The sequence below is a fragment of the Rattus norvegicus genome, chromosome 2 (genome assembly GCF_036323735.1).
Source record: "Rattus norvegicus strain BN/NHsdMcwi chromosome 2, GRCr8, whole genome shotgun sequence".
Lineage (NCBI taxonomy): Eukaryota > Metazoa > Chordata > Mammalia > Rodentia > Muridae > Rattus > Rattus norvegicus.
The window spans coordinates 94,586,631-94,606,142 of NC_086020.1; the positions used below are offsets into that span (position 1 = coordinate 94,586,631).

The following is a 19,512-nucleotide window of genomic DNA, read 5'->3' on the forward strand; positions in this document are numbered from 1 at the left end:
CAATTGACAACCCCCAGACTGTACCAGGCAAGGTTAGTGGCTATGAAAAATACCACCAGGACAGGGCTATCTAAAGACACATTCGGGAGTGTGTTAACTATACAAAAAAAGACACTGTACAGTTTAAAAACAAATCTTACACAGCCTTACATTTCAATTTTTTTCTTTAAAAGGAGTGGATTGTGTACAGGTGTGGGGAGGGGTTAAATGCTTTATAGACAAGAAAAAACTGCGCTAGAACCAACTTATTCATCACCATCTTCTTCCTCCTCTTCCTCCTCCTCATTGTCTTCCTCTTCCTTCTTTTTCTTGCTCTTCTCAGTCTTAACCACACCCTTTTCCGCTGCATCAGGTTTTTCTTTAGCTCTGTAGGCAGCAATATCCTTCTCATACTTCTCCTTCAGCTTGGCGGCCTTCTTCTCACAGGGCTGCTTGCTATCCATGGCAGTGTTCTTCCACATTTCTTCTAGTTTCTTAGCAACACCACCATTGGGTAAGCCAGGATGCTGGCCTTTGATTTTTGGGTGGTACTCAGAACAGAACAAGAAGAAGGCCGAAGGAGGCCTCTTGGGTACAGTGAGGTCCTTGAACTTTTTGGTCCTCCCTTTGGGGGGAATGCAGGCTTTCATTTCTCTTTCATGACGAGCCTTTGTCAGCCTTTGCCATATCTTCAAATTTCCCCTTTCCTTTAGCAGACATGGTCTTCCACCTCTCTGAGCACTTCTTAAAGAACTCTGAGAAGTTGACAGAAGCATCCAGGTGCTTCTTCTTGTGCTCCCTCTGGTAAGTTTGCACAAAGAATGCATGTGAGGACATTTTGCCTCTCGGCTTCTTAGGATCTCCTTTGCCCGTGTTTAGTTGATTTTCCTCCACGAGACACAGAGTCGCCCAGTGCCCATCCGGCTCTCGCTTGCCCAACACTGTCTCTAGGGAGCTCAATGCACTGCAATGGCTGTGAGAGCAGGAGCCAGACGCCTAGTGCTGTGCCTTTAAGGAAGCATCAAAGAAGACAGAGAGTGCCTGTGGGTCCTGGGAATCGGTTCCTGCAGTGGCAGCCTGCAGCCCCGAGTCCCTGTTTATCATGCCAGTTGCCCGCCAGAGGTAGCGCCCTGTCTTACACATACATTGCATTATTTACGTTATGTGTTTTGCTGAAAATGTCACACTTTAGGCTAACGTATCTGCCATGCATACTTCCTGCAAGTAATGAAGGATGCTCTTGAACACGGTGACTCATCCTTATGGTTCGACTCCTCCCCCTGGGGCCTCTCTCTCACTGTGAACCTCAGAACCAGAGATGTCCATGTGTATCAAAGGTCTGAGGATGGATTCTCTGCCTTCCCTTCGCCTAAGCTGAGAAATGTGTGCCCAGCACTCAGTTCCAGCTGCTGCTGCCAGCATCCCTGAAGCCAGAGACTGATGTGGGTGTAGATACCTGGACACAGAAGGTGATGGCCAGCTCCAAGGGATCTTGGGTACTTACGTGTGCCCGTGCACACGCGCGTGCGCACACACACACACACACACACACACACACACCCTTAAAAGTAATCATATAAATCTTAGAAAAGAAACACTTAAAACATCACACACACCCTGCACATACGTAGCAAATGTGCAGCTCATTCTTCATGGGAGTCCCAAACAACTAGAGTGGGGGCTACCCTGAAAGCTATTGCTGGTACCTTTGTGGGATATGTTCTTCTACCTGGACTGCCCTGTCAGGCCTCAGTGGGAGAGGACGTGCCAAGCCTCACAGACTTGATGTACCAGGGTTGGGGGGGGGTGATAACCAGGGAGGCCCCCACCTGCTCAGAGGAGAAGGGGATAGGGAGACAGGAAGAATTGTGGAAGGGGGTGACTGGGAGGGGGTCTGTGAGAGGGATATAAAGGGAATAAGTACAATAAATAATAATAACAATAATTTTAAGAATCACACACATATGCACATGCATGCCTGCACACACGAGGGCATGCACAAGCATGCACACACCTCACCAGGTACTGCTCTATCAGTAACAGAAACGTCCTTTGTAATGCATGTGCATGGGGCAGCTGACCTCAGTCTCCTGCGGATTCTCCCTCTTCCTCTCTCTTTACCTCCCCTCCATTCTGCTCCTCTTCACAGCGGGCTACTGCAGGGGCCTGTTGACTTGTGCTTTGATCCAGCCTTCAGTGGATTTAACCTGGACCCCTCTGCCACACTCAGATTCAGTCCAAAAGACTCTTAATTGAAAGACAGGGCATGAGAACATGGTGACCCTGGGCTGAGCGCCTTCTGGACCTGCTTTGCTTCCTTGACGCCCTTACCCAGCATTCCAATGGGTATAAGAGACTAGAAGTGGCCTGTGACGGTGAATCTTACTTGCCAACTGCATCAGGTAGCGTACGTATAGGTGCAGGAGTGGATTCCTTCAGCCCTCTCCAGCTACACTCATGCACCTACATACATGCATGCACACACAGAGAGAAAGTAAGAAAAGAAAGAAAGAAAAGGAAAGGAAAACAAACAAGAAACCAAACCTGGTGTGCTTGGCTAGAACTCTGTCACGGTGGAGGGTGGGAACAGCCACTTCTGCACAGCGAGATTCAGGGAGAGATTCTGAATCAAAGGAATACCGCAGAGAATGCGAAACAGGAAATGCTCCTGTGCTCACAGAGTGCGTGCGCCCACACCGCATTCCAAACAAACAAATTCAAATCGAAATTAAAACGCGGGCAGAGGGTGTACCTTAGTGCTAGCCTTAGTGAGGCCCTGGGTTCAATTCTCAGCGCTGCCAGAAGAAACCGGATCGCAGCGAGAACACAGCAGTGAAGGGCTGTCATGTGGAGCCTCGATTTTTCACAATGACAAGGAAGAACCATCGTGTGGTGGGCGTCATGAGGGGCACATTGGCAAGGCTGTCTCTGGCTTCAGGGACAAGAGTAGATTGGGAAGGAGTTGCCGGGTTTTAAGAAGATGGCTTCCTGGGGAAAGAAAAGAGTCTGTTAACAGCATTCAGCTTTCTGGCCCTCCCCTGGAATCAGCTTCATGCCCTCTGTTGCAGGGAGGACGCCTACTCCACAGCCAGAGACTGACAAGTATGGGGCAGCTACGTGGCACCAGCTCAACAGGCTTGTGGCTTCCACTTGAGGCCTCAACGCCTCCTGAGCAGCAGGGGGCGCTGCTTGCTCGCAGGTTTGTGCTGAATCACATGGGAGCCAAAGCTGGAGGGCCTGGGAGACTGGAAAAACATGCTCTGATCAAAGGCTCCGCAGGTTAAAATTGGCCTGGGTGTTGGAGAACCTGCCCTAAAAACAAAGAAACACACCCACCAACCTAGACAAAGACACACACAAAATCGATTTTGGAACTCAAGGCCACATTCTTGGAATGTATTAGAGTAAAAGCCAGCCCGCACAGCCCTGCCAATTTCTAGAAGGATAGATGATTGATACAGCCAGTATGAGCACTGGGTACAGCGGGACTTACGGACATGAACTAGGGGGCCAGGATGTAGGTCAGCTGGTAGAGAGCTTGAGAGCATGCGTGAGAACTTGGTTTGATTCCCCGGGACCTGTGCTGCAGTGGTGGCACACTTGGGAGGTAGAGGCAGGAGGGTCAGAAGTTCAACGTCCTGTTTGCTAAGCAGCAAGCCCAAGACTAGAGACATTCTGTCCTTCCCACAAGATGCAGTGGCAGGTCCTGAGTCCATCGAGAGAGGGCACAGGGTTAGTTGTTTCTCTAGTTTCAACTCCGTCATAGTTTTTTCTTGTCTTGTTTGTGTGGTTGATAGTGAAAGTGTAAAAATGTAAGTGGCACTCCATGGCTTCAGATGGCCATTCCAACTGCACAGCGGTTCCTTGAGGCGCGTAGAGTTGGGGACAGAGTGGCTGGATACCGTACTCTAGCGATATGATGTTTTTATTTGCGAGTTCACTGCAGTAAAGTAATTTTCTTTTTTAAAGAGAGAAAGAAAAGGCAGCTATAGCATGAGACCCTGTCTCAGAACAAAACCCTCGGAGAAGGTGACGTGTATCTATGTAGGTTTATAAGGAGGAGGAGGAGGGGGAGGGGGAGGGAAAGGGGTGGGGGAGGGGGAGGGGGAGGAGGAGGAGGAGGAGGAGGAACACAACAGAGACATAGACTCGGATGTTGCTCACTAGTGTCTGTCCAACAGGCCCAAAGCTGTGGGTTTGATCCCCCAGCACCTTATAAATGGGGTGCGGTGAGCTCAAAACTTGAGAAGTGGAGATGGCATAGGAGGATCTGAAGTTCAAGGTCGCCTCTGACTACATAGCCAGGTCAAGGTCATCCAGGACTATATGAAACTCTATCTTTAAAAAAAAAAAAAAAGGCATACGGGCTGGAGAGGTGGCTCAGCAGTTAGGAGCACTGACTGCTCTTCCAGAGGTCCTGAGTTCAATTCCCAGCAACCACATGGTGGCTCCCAACCATCTGTAATGGGATCTGATGCCCTCTTCTGGTGTGTCTGAGGACAGCGACAGTGTACTTATACATAAAATAAATAAATCTTAAAAAAAAATAAAAGGAAATGGAAAAAAAAGCATAAACTCAAGAAAAGTGGAAAGGTGGGGCTACTAAAGGCTTTTCTGACTGAAAGGCCTGTTATCAGTAAACTGAACCTCAGCCTACAGGGTAGGTGGGCAGAGGACCAGCAGTGTCCACATGAACCTAAATGTAGCGAGAAGGGTTGTGTACACATATGTTCTCTGTTTCTCTTCTCTCCCTGTGTGCAGTTGTATATGTTTGTGTGTGTGCATGTATATATCTGTGTGTGATGTGTATGTGTTTGTGTGTGTCTCTCTGTGTGTGCATGTGTGTGCGCATATGTGTGTGTCTTTCTGTATGTGCATGTGTGTGTATATTTATGTGTGTGCATATGTGTGTGTGCTTGTGTGTGTGTGCGTGTGTGTGTGTGTGTGTGTGTGTGTGTGTGTGTGTGTGTCTTTGTGTTCAGGGCAGGTTCTCACTCTGTCAGCCAGGCTGACTTTAGGCTGCTGAGCATTTGAACTTTCTGCCTCCACCTCTCTAGCACCAGGTTGGCAGATATGTGACACATTACTTACAGACACTAATGTGGCCACATAAACCAATTATAGACACTAATACTGTGTCCAATAGATTTTTAATCCCACAGGAACTCAACACCCCACACCAGACTCTCTGTGATCACCATCATTTTTCCCTTTGCTCTGAGACAGAATTTCATGTAGCCTAGGCTAACCTTCATGCATACCCAAGGCTAGTCTTGAACTCCTAGTTGTACTGCCTCACTTGCCGAATGCTGTGATCAAAAGCACTATCATCCTTTTACAGCAGGAAATGGAAAATCACAAAAATTCAGGTCCCTGACTAATGTGCAATAAGAATTCTCCTCTCCCTCCTCCTCATATCCCTCTTCCTCCTCTCCCTCCTCCTCCCTTCCCTCCTCTTCTCCCTCCTCCTCTGCCTCCCCTCCCTCCTCTTCTCCCTCCTCCTCCTCCTCCTCTGCCTCCCCTCCCTCCTCTTCCCCCTCCTCTCCCTCCTTCTCTTCCTCCTCCTCCCCGCTCCTCCCCTGCACACAGGATTGAAGCTAGGTCTTTGGGCATGTTAGGCTAGTGCTCTGCCCACTGAGCTACACTACCCAGGAATGGAATTTCCGTGCCCTTACTGATGTTCATACTGTTTAGCCCTTCCTTCTGCCAATCTTCCCCTCTGCTTTCAGAGTCACAACACAGGTATGAACATGGCTACCTTGCCGTTACTCTGGTTAGCCAGCCATTGTTTGTTTATAAATGCAGTTAAAATTCTTCAAGTACAAGCATTCTGTGGCTCAGTGTTGCCAAGTCGAATCCAAGCCCGCCTTTATTCACCATGAGTGACTTCCCACTGGTCAACCAAAGGCCAAAGCTGGCCCCTGGCTCACATAGGTACTGGCACTTAGTGCTACTCAGGGACACACTGCTCAGTGTCACTGTTGAGGGACAAGCAAGGGGTTCAGCCGTTCAGTGACTCTGACAGGCCCTAGGCCATTGGTTCCCAATCTGTGGGTTGCAACCCCTTTGGGTTCAGATGAGCCTTTCACAGGGGTGATCTGAGACCATTGGAGAGCACAGATATTTACATCATGATTCATAGCAGTAGCAAAACTATGAGGTAGCAGTGGAAATAATCCTATGGTTGAGGTCACCACAACACAAGGAACTGTAGTAAAAGGTCACAGCATTAGGAAGGTTGAGAGCCATTGCTGCAGGCCATCATCCTGGAAAGGAAGATGGTTCACTCTAAAGCAGACCTACTGCCATGGTTACCTGTGATTCTCAGTGGAAGCGTGTAGAGTTGACCTTTGGCTGTGCATTTGAGGTGTTTCCAGAGAGGACTAGCTGCAAAGGAAGATCGACCCTCACAGTGGGTGGTATCTTCCAACTGGTGATTCAGACACTGGAGACCTGAGGTAAAGCTGTGTCACCCGCCTGCCTCTCATGGCCTCCCAGTGTCGTCGTCGTCGTCTGCTGCTGCTGCTGCTGCTGCTGCTGCTGCTGCTGCTGGAGTGGCCTCCTCTATCAACCCCTGCTTCCTGGGCTTTAACATGGGCAGAACAACAGCTCCCTACAAATCGTCCCACCTTCAGCAACAGACTAAAGTGTGCAGCTAGCCATTGTTGGACTCCCTAGCCCATAGCAGGTAAGCCATTCTAGTAAATCCCCCTTTGTAGTAAAGTTAATGTCATTGCTTTGTTTCCCTAGAACACTCTTGCTAATTCACCTACCATCAAAGACTCCTGCCAAATGGCCTTCTACCCGGATCCTAGTATATCAGTTCTAAATATTCTGAGGTTTCCATTACGAAAAAAAATCACTCACACATATACACACATACACACATGCACACACACACTAGTACACACACAGGCACACACAAGCACACACACTAGCACACACACTAGCACACACACATGTACACACACACTGATACATACATGCACACACTAGTACACACACAGTAGTACACACATGCACACAGGCACACACTAGTACACACATGTACATATATACACATGGACACATACGTGCTCGAGAGTGCACACACACACACACACACACACACACACACACACACCACCCCGCCCCTCTACTTTCTCAGTAACAATACCACACTCTGGCAGCTATGACTTATCATTACTAGATGATTGCTCACTTTTTTATCTATTAATATTTTTCCGATTAGGGTTCTGTGGGCTTTATTTACTAAGTATCCTTTTAAAATCTCGCTCTTGAGCTGGAGAGATGGCACAGTGATTAAGAGTTCTTGCTGCCCTTCCAGAGGTCCCAAGTTCTATCCCCAACACCCACAGATCAGCTCACAACTGCCTGTAATTCCAGTTCCAGGAGACCCTAGGACTCTGGCTTCTGGCCTTCTCATGTATACACATCCCCGCATAGAAACACTCACATGTATACTTAATTAGAAAAATAATAATGACAGTAAACTTTAAAAAGTCACTGTCTTGTAGAAATTTACCTGGAAAAATTAAGGGTGTATGTGAATTATTCTGTTAAAAAATTTATTTATGTTTATGTTATATGTACAAGTATTTGCATGGATGTAGGTATGTGTGCCATGTGTGTGCCTGGTGCCCACAGAGGTCAGAAATGGGTGTCAGGCATCGAATTGGAGTTACAGGTAAGGAGCTGGCAACTAAACCCTGATCCCCTGCACGAGCAGCCAGTGCTCATAACTGCTGAGCCATCTCTCCACGGGGTGGGGGGTGAGGAAGTTTTGTTTTTCAAGACAAAATGTTTTCGTGTATAGCCCTCCACATCCTGGCACTCACTCAGTAGACCAGGCTAGCCTAAAGCTCAGAAATCTGCCTGCCTCTGCCTCCATAGTGCTGGGATTAAAGGTCTGAGCCACCATACCTGGCCCCCAAACTATTCTTTTCTGATGTCGAACTTCAAGGTGTTGAGATGTGTTTCAGTCAGTTCCACGTATCAAAAATGTAGATGCGTGACTGATAAAATAATGCTTATTGAAAAGGGTAGCTCTAACTTTTTAAACTACATTTCTTTATTTGGGTAGCAGGGGGCATACATACCATGGTGCTTGTATGGAGATCAGAAAACAACATTTATTCTCTCCTTCCTCGCCGTGGGTCCTGGGGGTTGAACTCAGGTCACCAGGCTTGGCAGCCAGCATCCTTATTTACTGAGCTACCTCACTGGTTCCAGAACGTTCTTTCTGTTGCGAATGTACTTCTAGAAGTTTAAACTGTACTTGGCAACATCAGCAGCATGCTTTATTCTGTTGTTCAGAAGTGATCAGGTTAAAAATCTGAACATGGGGCTGGAGGGATGGCTCAGGAGTTAAGAGCATGGGCTGTTGGTCCAGAGGACCCGGGTTCAATCCCTAGCAAGCACTCAGTGAAACTGGACTCACTAATTCCAGCTAGTCTGAGCAGCCCGCTTGCTTCAGTCTCCTGAGTACTGGGGTTACAGGAAGCTGCTACAGCTTCCTAGCTTCTGTGTGTGCTTAGGATTCAGACAGGTTCTCACGCCTACCTGGCAAGCTCTTTACCTGGTAAGCTATTTTCCCACTCCCTTGACAGACAATTTTTATTTGATATATAAAAATTTTAGAGGCTTTTACTCATTGCTGCTGAGTTACCTTACGACACTTCTTCCTAGGTCAGAACTGCAAATGCTATCATTTGGTGTAGCAGTTACCAAGGTAACCATCTTAATTAGCAGTTCAGCATGCCAATCATGGAACTCATCCAAGAGTAAATGGCTTTTAAAAAAGGATTTATTTATTTTATGTATGTGAGTACACTGTCGCTGTCTTCAGACACACCAGAAGAGGGCATCACATCCCATTACAGATGGTTGTGAGCCACCATGTGGTGGCAGGAATTGAACTCAGGACCTCTGGAAGAGCAGTGCTCCTAACCACTGAGCCATCTCTTTTCCCCAAGGGTAATTTTTTCTTTTTCCTCTTTTTTTCTTTCTTCCTTCCCATCCCGTACCAGGGGCTCACTTTTAGCTCTTTAGGACCCTGCTTTACTGTCTGCATAGAAGTGCCTAAGGTCCACAGAAACCCATCTTCACCAATTTAATCTTAGTTTCTCTCTCTTCCTTCCTTCCTTCCTTCCTTCCTTCCTTCCTTCCTTCCTTCCTTCCTTCCAAGACAAGATTTCTCTGTGTATATCTGGCTGTCCTGGAACTTGCTCTGTAGATCAGGCTGGTCTTGAACTCACAGAGATCAGCCTGCCACTGTCTCCCAAGTGCTGGGGTTAAAGGAGTGCACCACCACAGATCTCATTACCAATGAGCCATCATGTGGTTGCTGGGATTTGAACTCAGGACCTCTGGAAGAGCAGTCGGTGCTCTTAACTGCCAGCCCTTAATACCTATTTTTAATGATGGTTTTTAAGCACTTTAACCTCCCTTTTAGCCCACCACCCACCAGAGGTAATGGAAAAGAAAGGATATGGGGAAGTGGGCCTGTTTAGAAAGGGTCTTTGGGACAACTCCCATCTGTGATGTCTGGAAATCGGCAGTTCAGTTCACAGGTCAGCAGTGGCAGCTTGCTTGCAAACACTTCATGGATGCTCCAGCAGTCCAGTTCAGTAGACTTGGGATAGCAAATCAGCAGCTTTGACATTATGTAGCAGACATAGCCAGGCCTCAGCCTCAACATGAGTCAGCACAAGGAACCCAGAGGAAGCCCAGGAGAAGTTCTCAGCTGTGCCTCTCTCAGGGAAGTGAAGACACAAGACCCACGAGCCAAGCTCAGCCCTGTCATTGTCCCTCAAGTCCTACTTAGACCCTCCAAACATCACGTGTCCTCCACGGTGTGCCTCAGCTGACTTCACTCTGCCAGCCAGCCAGAGTCTGTGGGAGCACAAGAAGCTGTCGCATGCCTCCAGAAGGTTTTTGGTGCATTTCTGTCTATGGCATCCCAACAAATGCAGCTCAACTACACAAGGTAAGGTGTACCGATACATGCCTTTGTCAGCAAAGAATCTTCCATCACGTGTCCTTTCACATGCTTGCTTTAGCAGAACATCCTCTCTCCTGTGTCTGCTTCAGCACAATGTTCCTTCACAAGTCTGCCTGAGTGTGTCTATTTCAGGAAAACACTCCTTCATGTTTGCCCTAGCAAAACATCATCCAACACAACTGACTCTCCAAAGAACCATTAGAGTTTCCACTTCACACACACACACACACACACACACACACACACACACAGACACACAGAGAGAGAGAGAGAGAGAGAGAGAGAGAGAGAGAGAGAGAGAATCTGAGTGCAAGCTAGCTGAATATCTATGATCCCAATACTGGGGAGCCTGGGGCAAAGAATTGCTGAAAGTCTAGACTTTATAGTGAGTTACAGGTTAGCCTAGGCTACAGAAATATACAGGTTAGCCTAGGCTACAGAATTATACAGGTTAGCCTAGGCTACAGAATTATACAGGTTAGCCTAGGCTACAGAATTATACCTGGTTTTCAAAAGCAAACAAATGAAATAAATGTAAAAGCCATGGCTTTTAGTAGAGCTTTCACACACACTGGGTTGAAGAGTGCTATGGGTTGGCATTTCTTTCAACATAAACTCTCTGTAAAATAGACTCTGAGGGAGATAACTGCAGAAACCTGCTACATAAAATTGGTATTTATAACCTGACGAAAGCCAAACAAGCATTCATCAGACACAGTAAAACTGAGGATCTGGGGTGGGAGCCGCTGGGCTCTTTTTGTGATTAGGAGTCTGGCCATACTATGCTGCACTTGCTTTCCTTTCTCTGTAAATGAAAAAAATCTCATCATCCCATCCCTTTCCTTCCTCCTGTGAACCTCTTGAAAGAATCACCTGTTTCTTCAGTTGTTATTATCATTCACACACAAACACAGACACAGACACACACACACACACACACACAAACACATAAACAGAAAGATGGACACACAGAGAAAAACAGACACAGACACACACAGACAACACACACAAAGATATAGACAAACAGAAAGATGGACACACATGCACACAGACAGACAGACAGACATTCACAAAAAACATACAGAAGACAGACACACACACACACACAAAACAGATATAAATACACACAGAGACACACACAAAGACATAGACAGAAAGATGGACACACACATATAGACAGACAGACGGACACAGACAGACATGCACAGAAAAACATACATCCAGGGGCTGGGGATTTAGCTCAGTGGTAGAGCGCTTACCTAGGAAGCGCAAGGCCCTGGGTTCGGTCCCCAGCTCCGGAAAAAAAAAAGAACCAAAAAAAAAAAACCATACATCCAGACACACACAAAACAGATTTATACAAACAGACAGACAGACAGGCAGGCAATTACGCACGCATGCACTCACACACACACACACACACACACACACACACACACACACACACACCAGACACAGACACAGACACACACACACACACACACACACTCTGTAAAGGCTGATCTTTGGAATACAAGTCTGCATCAGGCAGGTAGAGAGCTGTAAAGAACAGTGAGAGCTTGAGTCTAGGAGGACACAGGCATTGTGGGCCTTCAGGGTGAGGAGTGATTGATGTCAGGCTTGCAAACTGATGTCTGCAGGAGAAACGGATCTTAGGTTCTTGGAACAAGCATGACCCACTGGCAAGACTCAGTCGTGGTTCACGGACGTCTGAAAACGGATTCAGTGTACAGAATCTGTAAGTGAAGCTGGCCAAAGTGGGGGCGGACCGTGCAGAGCAGCCTGCAAAGTCACTGTGCAAGCGACACCAACAGCAATGAGACCAGCCCGGGCCACATCCCTGGAGGCTCTTGGGTTTCTAGAAGCAACTACCTAGGCCTCAGAGGCACACTTCAACCACAATAGCACAGTAATCCCAGAGCGGTGAGCTCTGGGCACAGCTGGTACGATGTGGCCCCGTCGCGCGAGCTTGCATGTGATCTAGCTTCACTGAGAAGGCAAGCCACTTCAGTTGGGATATGGATACAGAGAAGACTGAGTGGCTGGCTATCTCTGTGTGCGCCACTGAAAGACAGTATAGGTGAGGGCCCTTAAAGGGGCAACTTCCCAAACACTTTCTCATCTTCTACACATTAATAGCCAGGCATGGTGGCTCACACCTGTGATCCCATCACTCGGGTGCTAAAGGCAGGGGATCAGGAGTTCAAGGCCACCGTTTGCTATATAGCAAGTTTGAGGTTAGACTGGGCTAGAACAACAACAAATATACCACCCCCTCCCCACAAACACATTTCAGCAAACTGAAGAGTCATATCCAGAAACTGCCATGTTGGAAACGGTATGATTGATCCAAGACGGATCAATTAGTGTGAGGACTGAGGGATTCAAGATTGAAGTGAGGTTAACCCATCCAGAGCATGTCAGGTACAGAGTTGGGAAGTTATATATGGTGGAACAATTTTTAAAACTCAAGGACACTTTCAGTAAAGCCTGGATCCTAAAGTGTGTTTGAATCTTTCTTTAGAGCATCTCTTCATATCAGACACAGAGTGCAGACTTGTAATCCCAGTACTCTGGAGACTGGGGCAAGAGGCTCAGGAGCCCAAGGCCAACTAGACAAAAATAGCAAATAAACAAAAAACCCCGCTTACCCTGGCGGTAATCATACTGTTTTCAGAGAAGAGATCCCGGACTGTAATGGTGGCTCAGGCTTGTAATCCCAGCTATTCCTGGGAACCGAGGCAGGAGGCTGGCAGGTTCGAGGCCTGCATGGTGAGTTAGTGAGACCCTGTCTGAAGCACACACAGAAGATGGTAGATTTATCTCTGCAAACTAAGTATTCAACATGTGAGAGGCCCTATGTCCGTTCCCAGTCTCTCTCTCTCTCTCTCTCTCCCTCTCTCTCTCTCTCTCTCTCTCTCACACACACACACACACACACACACACACACACACACACACACACACTCCACTGACACCACAAGAGCAAAGCAAAGCCCCTCAAGAGGGAAAACTATCTAGATCCCAGTCCTTGCCACCCATGTCCTACACATCAAGACCTTCCTAGAACTGAACCACTGTAGCCAGAGGCTGAGGGAACTCGCATCTCTTTCCTGCACCCTTCCTGTTTCACCAAACAGCCAAGCCAAACAGCCAGATCCAGGCTCACCGGCCACCAAACAGCAGACCTGCCAGTCTCTCTGTGCTTACTCAGACCTGAAACGACAGACGACTTACTTCTGATCTAAGAATCCTGTGAATCACTCACAAAAGATCTTCTGCTGCCAAATCTCTGCATAGCCGTGGGCTTCCTGAGCTTCCTGAGCTTCCTGAGTTTCCTGAGCTTCCTGAACTTCCTGAGCAGGCCAAACCAGGCCTTGGTCTGAGCAAGCCCTCTCGTGATGTGCTATCTTTTGTCTTGTGACCCAAGAGTGCCTCCTCCCTTGAAATCCACTGGCATCTATGGGATTCATAGGAAGGAATTTAAAAATTATAAAAACAGCTTAAGACCTTAGTAAGGAATGCTCTTCAGTAAGTGTGTTACCTACTCAGTGGGGATTGGGATGTGGGCAGGTTCAATCCTGAAATGGCTCAACCTTTGACCCTTTGGGAAGAATGTCTTTTAGGGTGCCTCCTCACCGAGCTATGGCCCCAGGCCCTAGAGGAAATTCTTTTGAGTCTTGTTAATTATGAGGGAACAGGTACATAAAGGAGCAGCTGGAGGTTGCTTTCCTTTCTTACCTTTTTTATTTTTAGATGGGGTCTTGTAACTTTTGAGTGGCCTGGAGCTCACTGTGTAGACCAGGCTGATCTGCCTGCTCTGTAGAAACCCTGGTGGGGTCTCTTATTATACAGTAAGGCCTCCGTAGTTCACACACCTCCAGACCCAGATCCTAGCCCCATAAAAGTGAAGCGTCAAAATGAATAAAGGTTTCAGGCTAGCCTAGTCTACATAGTGAACTCCAGGACAGCAGGGCTGTGTAGGGAGACCAGTCTCAAAACAAGACACACAAAAATGAATTAAAAAAACCAAAAACAAAGGTGCAAAGAAAGACATTAAACAGCCAACCCCGACTGGAGACTGAAAGATGATACATGGGGGGTGGGAGGTAGATGACACTAATAGTTCCCAGCATTATTATTTGTCTATGTGGCAACTCTTAGCAGTGGAGGCATCTGTTCTGAGGGACAGTTCAGACAGACACAGGTACCACCTTAGCATGCATGAGGACTGGGCCAAATACCCTCTGCTAAAATTAAGTACATAAGGCAAACGTATTAAAGTAAAACATTAAAAATGTATTACAAGTAAAACATTGAAAGACAACTTGTTTGTTTTTCAAGGCAGGGTTTCTCTGTGTAGCTCTGGCCTTCCTGAAACTCCTGCCTCTGCTTTCGAGTGCTGGGGTTAAAGGTGGTGTCATCACTTAATCTGTTTAAAATATACTAGCTTTGCTCTCAATTTTTAAAGAGTCTTGCTGTAAGGCACATCTGGCTTCAAACTCAAGGTCCTTTCTGTTGCAACCTCTTGTGAGCTAGGATTACAAGCATAGGCATCTTGCCTGGGTCTTCTTTTGACCAAGAAAGCGATTTCTTAGAATTTAAACTCCAGTAAGACACTAAGTTGACCCAAGAATGTGTAAGGATGTCCAGAGCTCTGTGGTATTTGAAGACGGAAAACCAAATACTACCAAATCCTTCTGCAAATAGGTGACGAACAGCAGGCAAGTGTGTCTGCTCAGCTCTGAGCCCAGTTGCTTCTCACATTCTCAAGGACTTTGTTCTAGCCGCCGTCTCGCCTTCTCATTGGCCAGCGCTTCCTCTCTACCGGACAGTTCCATTGGTATGAAGTACAGTGGGTGTCGTCCTATTTAAAGGCGAACAAAGCGTTTTGCTGACTTAGCATGCCCCCAGCTGTTCTGTCTCTAAGTTATCCATCTCTCCCAGGCGCAGCGCTCTCCTTCCTTGTCTGTTGAGCCACAATTCTAGTTTGTCCCTGAGCCGGACTGCTCTCCAGAACTTCCCTTGTCAAGACCATAATTGGCCCCCGCTTTGGCAAATTCAAAAGCCATGCTTAGTTCTCCTCCATTTTCGTTTCGTTTCCCTGTTAAAAGCTGACAGATAGTACCCTGTTGACAGATAGGCCAATGTGAGATGAGTTCTAGCTATTTCTGAAAAACAAACAAACAAACAAACAAACAATGCGCCTTCATTCGTCATTTTACCACGCCCTTCCCTTCTGAGTGGTGAGGTCCACACAGGTCTGTCAGAGGCTCAGCTCCTCCATGTCTATGTTTTTTCCTCTCACGCTTGGCTTTCAATGATATTTACACTTGATGACTTCTGGATCTTTCTCTCCAAATCTGTTAAGCCTTTTATCACTCCAGGAGAGCCCAGCACCTACTTACCATTTCTACTTTGAGGCCTTGTAGGTCACATGCCCAACCAACCCCTACCCCACCCAATGAGCATTTCTTTTTTTTTTTTTTTGGTTCTTTTTTTCGGAGCTGGGGACCGAACCCAGGGCCTTGCGCTTCCTAGGTAAGTGCTCTACCACTGAGCTAAATCCCCAGCCCCCCCAATGAGCATTTCTTTTCTCCACAAACCCCCAGCTTACTCCAAATGATCTGATCTCATCATCGGTCGCCCAACACTCAGGATGGTTCCTTCCAGAAGCCTCTGACTGCTGTTAGCTTTCGGCTGTCGCTTCTTTCCTTCTGTTCCCCAATCCCACCCATTCGTCCGTCCATGAGTCCTATATCCAGCGAGCCTCCCGAGTCTCACTGTCCTTCCCTGGACTCTCGGAGCCCTAGCATCCAAGCTTCTTTCATGGACTCCCATCTGCACCCAGCTCCCCCGATACTCTGATATCTAGTTAGCAGCCTGAGTTATTTTATAAAATCATAAAGACGATGATTGCCCATTGCTACTCATAACCTCAGGTAAGATGCATGCGATTATGCATGCCTGGCATCTCAGGACTTGGGAGGTGGAGGCAGAGTTAGGAGTTCAAGACCAACCTAGTCTCAGTGAGGCCCTTCGTTTGTTTTCTAGTGCTGGGACAGACACCTTCACCATAAGCAACACGGGAAGAAAGGTTTATTTCACCTTACGATTCTCAGACCAAGGGAAGTCAGGAAAGGAACTCACGCAGTGACCTGGAGACAGAAACTAGAGCCGATACCATGAAGAAGTGCTACTTACTGGCTGGTCCCCCCAGTGGGGTACAGCTGCTTGCTTTCTTTCTCTCTTTCTCTCTTTCTTTCTTTCTTTCTTTCTTTTTTTTTCCTCTTCTTTTTTTCTCTTTTTTTTTTCAGAGCTGGGGATCGAACCCAGGGCCTTGTGTTTGCTAGGCAAGCGCTCTACCACTGAGCTAAATCCCCAACCCTACAGCTGCTTTCTTATACCATCCAGGACACATGCCCCAGGGTGGCACTACCTCCCGTAAGCTGGCCCCTCCCACTTTAACCATTAATCAAGAAAAATACCTCACAAACATGACTTTGGGGTAATCTTACAGAGGCATTCTCTCAGCTGAGATCCCCTTTTCCCAGATGTATCTAGGTTTTCATTAAGTTGACAAAACTAACCAGCACACTTTCAAAAAACCAAAAACATAAAAGCAGAACAAAGCGAAAGGAGACACGAGCCTATAATTCTAGCACTCCAGCTGCTGAGGCGTGAGAATAGACACAACACACACACACACACACACACACACACACACACACACACAAGTATACACATGTACACACAAGTACAAAAAAAAAAAAACAGCAAAAACAACTGCAGCAACCCAGACCAATCGGTTTAGATTTTCTGTTGCTTTTAGAATAAATGGCACCACTCTCCTGATGGCCCTTACTCTAGTTCTACAGGAAGTTGAACTGTCTGTGAGTCATCTGCAGAGTTTCTAGAGCTCTCGCTGGGTGGAGAATCAGATCAAACTTGCCCTATTAGGCGTTCAACATTCTAAAGTATGTTCTGAGTGTATTTCTTCTTTGTGGTGCTGAGGATTGGACCCTGCAGGGCCTGTAACATGCCACGCCAATGCTGTTCCCATTACTTCTTATAGGAGAGCTAGATTAAAAGGATAATAGAACGTTCATGTCTACCTTTCACCTGGATTCTCCAACTCCCCATTTGCTTTATTTGCTCGCCCTTCCCCCACCTCTCTCTCTCTCTCTCTGTCTCTCTCTGTCTCTCTCTGTCTCTCTCTGTCTCTCTCTCTCTCTCTCTCTCTCTCTCACACACACACACACACACACACACACACACACACACATACGTGATGCAGTCGTTCATCATATGGTTAGTGTTCCCTGAATTTATTTACAGTGGGATTAGTTAATGGCTACTTTGTACACACACATCTTTCTTCTTCTCTTGTAGCAATTGTGTAGCAATGAACAGGAGGTCTTGGTGTTCACTTCTTTGTGACAGCAATCCGCACACTTTCCTGTGCACAGCCATACTCTCCAGGCTCTATCCTGGTGCTAAACCCACCTACTCCACAGACCTCCTTCAAATGGGCACTATCATCCCCACGATTTTGGTTTCAGAATACCTCCCATAGTCCTTACCTTGTATTAACTCGTTATTTTAAAGAGCACAGGTTGTTAACCACATAGTTGCCGTCTGATTTGAATTGGTCTGACGTCTTTTTGAGACCTAAGCTTGTTCTTTGTAAGGGATACTGAGGAGGTGAGGCTGCATTTTCTTTTTGTGTCACATCAGGGTGGCAGGTGCCACTGTGGACGTGGTCATTCATCACATGGTTAGTGTTTGCTGGTTTATTTAATAAATTAGTTAATGGGTATTTGTATTCACTGACTAATAAACAATGGGTGTTTGTGAGCAAGAGACTTTGGGGCTTACTACAAGGTAGAAACTACCCCGTTTGTTTACTTTATATTTGTTGCTGCCCTCCGAGTTTACCCAGAGGTTCATTCTGTGATGACTATTAATGAAGGTAACCGGCTCTCCACATGGTCTCAGACCTGCCACTGGAGTGCCTGTGAGGCTGACCTTGGCATGACCCCCTCATTCTTTGTGCTCATCTTATTTTTGCCTTGTCCCTGTCTAGAGGCAGCCACTCCTCCAGGGAGCATTTGATGAAGATATTTAGAGACCACGTTCAGGATGTGTGGGATGTTCCCTGTAACCTCATGTCAGATTATATGGAGACTGCTGGAGTGGAACCAGAATGGGCATCTGCTTCACTGCTACCCGTCTTCATTTTGATCATCCAGATGGCTTCTGTTAGCCTGTCCTGCCCAGTTTCTAGCCTTCTCTACCCTGAACTATGCCTCAAAGCTAGTATTAGTGTGGAGCACAACAGTCAGTTCCCAAGTCGTTTATCTTTGTTTGTCTTGGCATAGGTCACAGCAGGAAGAGAACACAGGAGGACACATGGCTGCCTTCCTGCCCAGCTCTCATTACCCTGGCCGTGTCTCTTAGCTGGAAGTCTCTATTTTCTCAGGGCTACTAACTCTTCTTGGTTCCTCCTCTCCCTATTTTTGGTTTGTGTTCCCCTCTAAGACCTAGTTAGGTTTAAGTGCCAGCTGTCGGCAAACCTCTTAAACTTGCATCTAATAGACAGTAGCTAAACATTTCTCAAATGCCCGAGAGTGTGCCTCTGTGTTTCCCATTGGCAGCCTTGAGCACCACCCTCCAGGTAAGCAGGACTCCACCCCATGCTTCCCAGGAGACATGGTGCACTATGCTCTGGAAAAAGCAGCTGTCTGGTGAAGTTAGAAACCCAGCATAAAAACTTCTTCCTCCAGGCAAGCCTTCGCAGGCTTTTTCCATGAAGTTGCCAGATTGGTCAGTAAATAGTTCTGTTTTGAGAGCTACAAAGTCTCTGTGGAAGCAACTGTACTCTGCCATTACAGTGCAAAGGCAATCAAAGGCAAGGCCTAAAGAATGGGCTCACTGGGATTCTCATGGAAGACGCTTAATGTCTCAGCGTTCTGAAGGCTGCAGGATGTTGTTACATAGCCTTCGGGTGATCTTCATGGTTCTCTGGTTTTAAAGCAAGCTATTCATGGTTTGTTTTGTTTAGAGATAGGCTTTCACATTGTACAGGCTGCCTTCAAACATGCTATGTAATCAAGGATGACATTAGTTTGTTTGAGACGAGCTCTCACTATATGCTCAGGTTGGCCTGAAACTTTCTATGCAACTCAAACTAGAGGTTCTCCTGCCTTGGTCTCCCAATGCTCCAGGTGTGGCCACCATGCTTGCTTGCTGAGAGGCTTAGAGCCTTGAGCTTTGCTGGTCATCCACTAACGTCCCTTAGTAGGCTAAGCTCTAGCAGGATGTACCAGTGTGGAACCATGAATGCTGGATGACGATGTGCAGCCCTAGGAAGAGTGTGCTGCTGCAGCGTCTCCTGAGTAGCTCCTAAGGCACCACAGAGCCTGTACGTCCTGTGGAAGGCTGCCCTGCCTGACAACATCTGCTCCGTTGTTCCCAGGCAGTTTGGGTTGAGCTTACATCTTACAACTCTGATCATATTGATAGACAAC

General features: G+C 47.1%; 1 pseudogene; it reads right to left on the reverse strand.

The window, feature by feature from the left end:
- Window positions 1–245: 245 nt before the first annotated feature.
- Window positions 246–907, reverse strand: LOC134485727 (high mobility group protein B1-like; annotated as a pseudogene).
- Window positions 908–19,512: the final 18,605 nt, after the last annotated feature.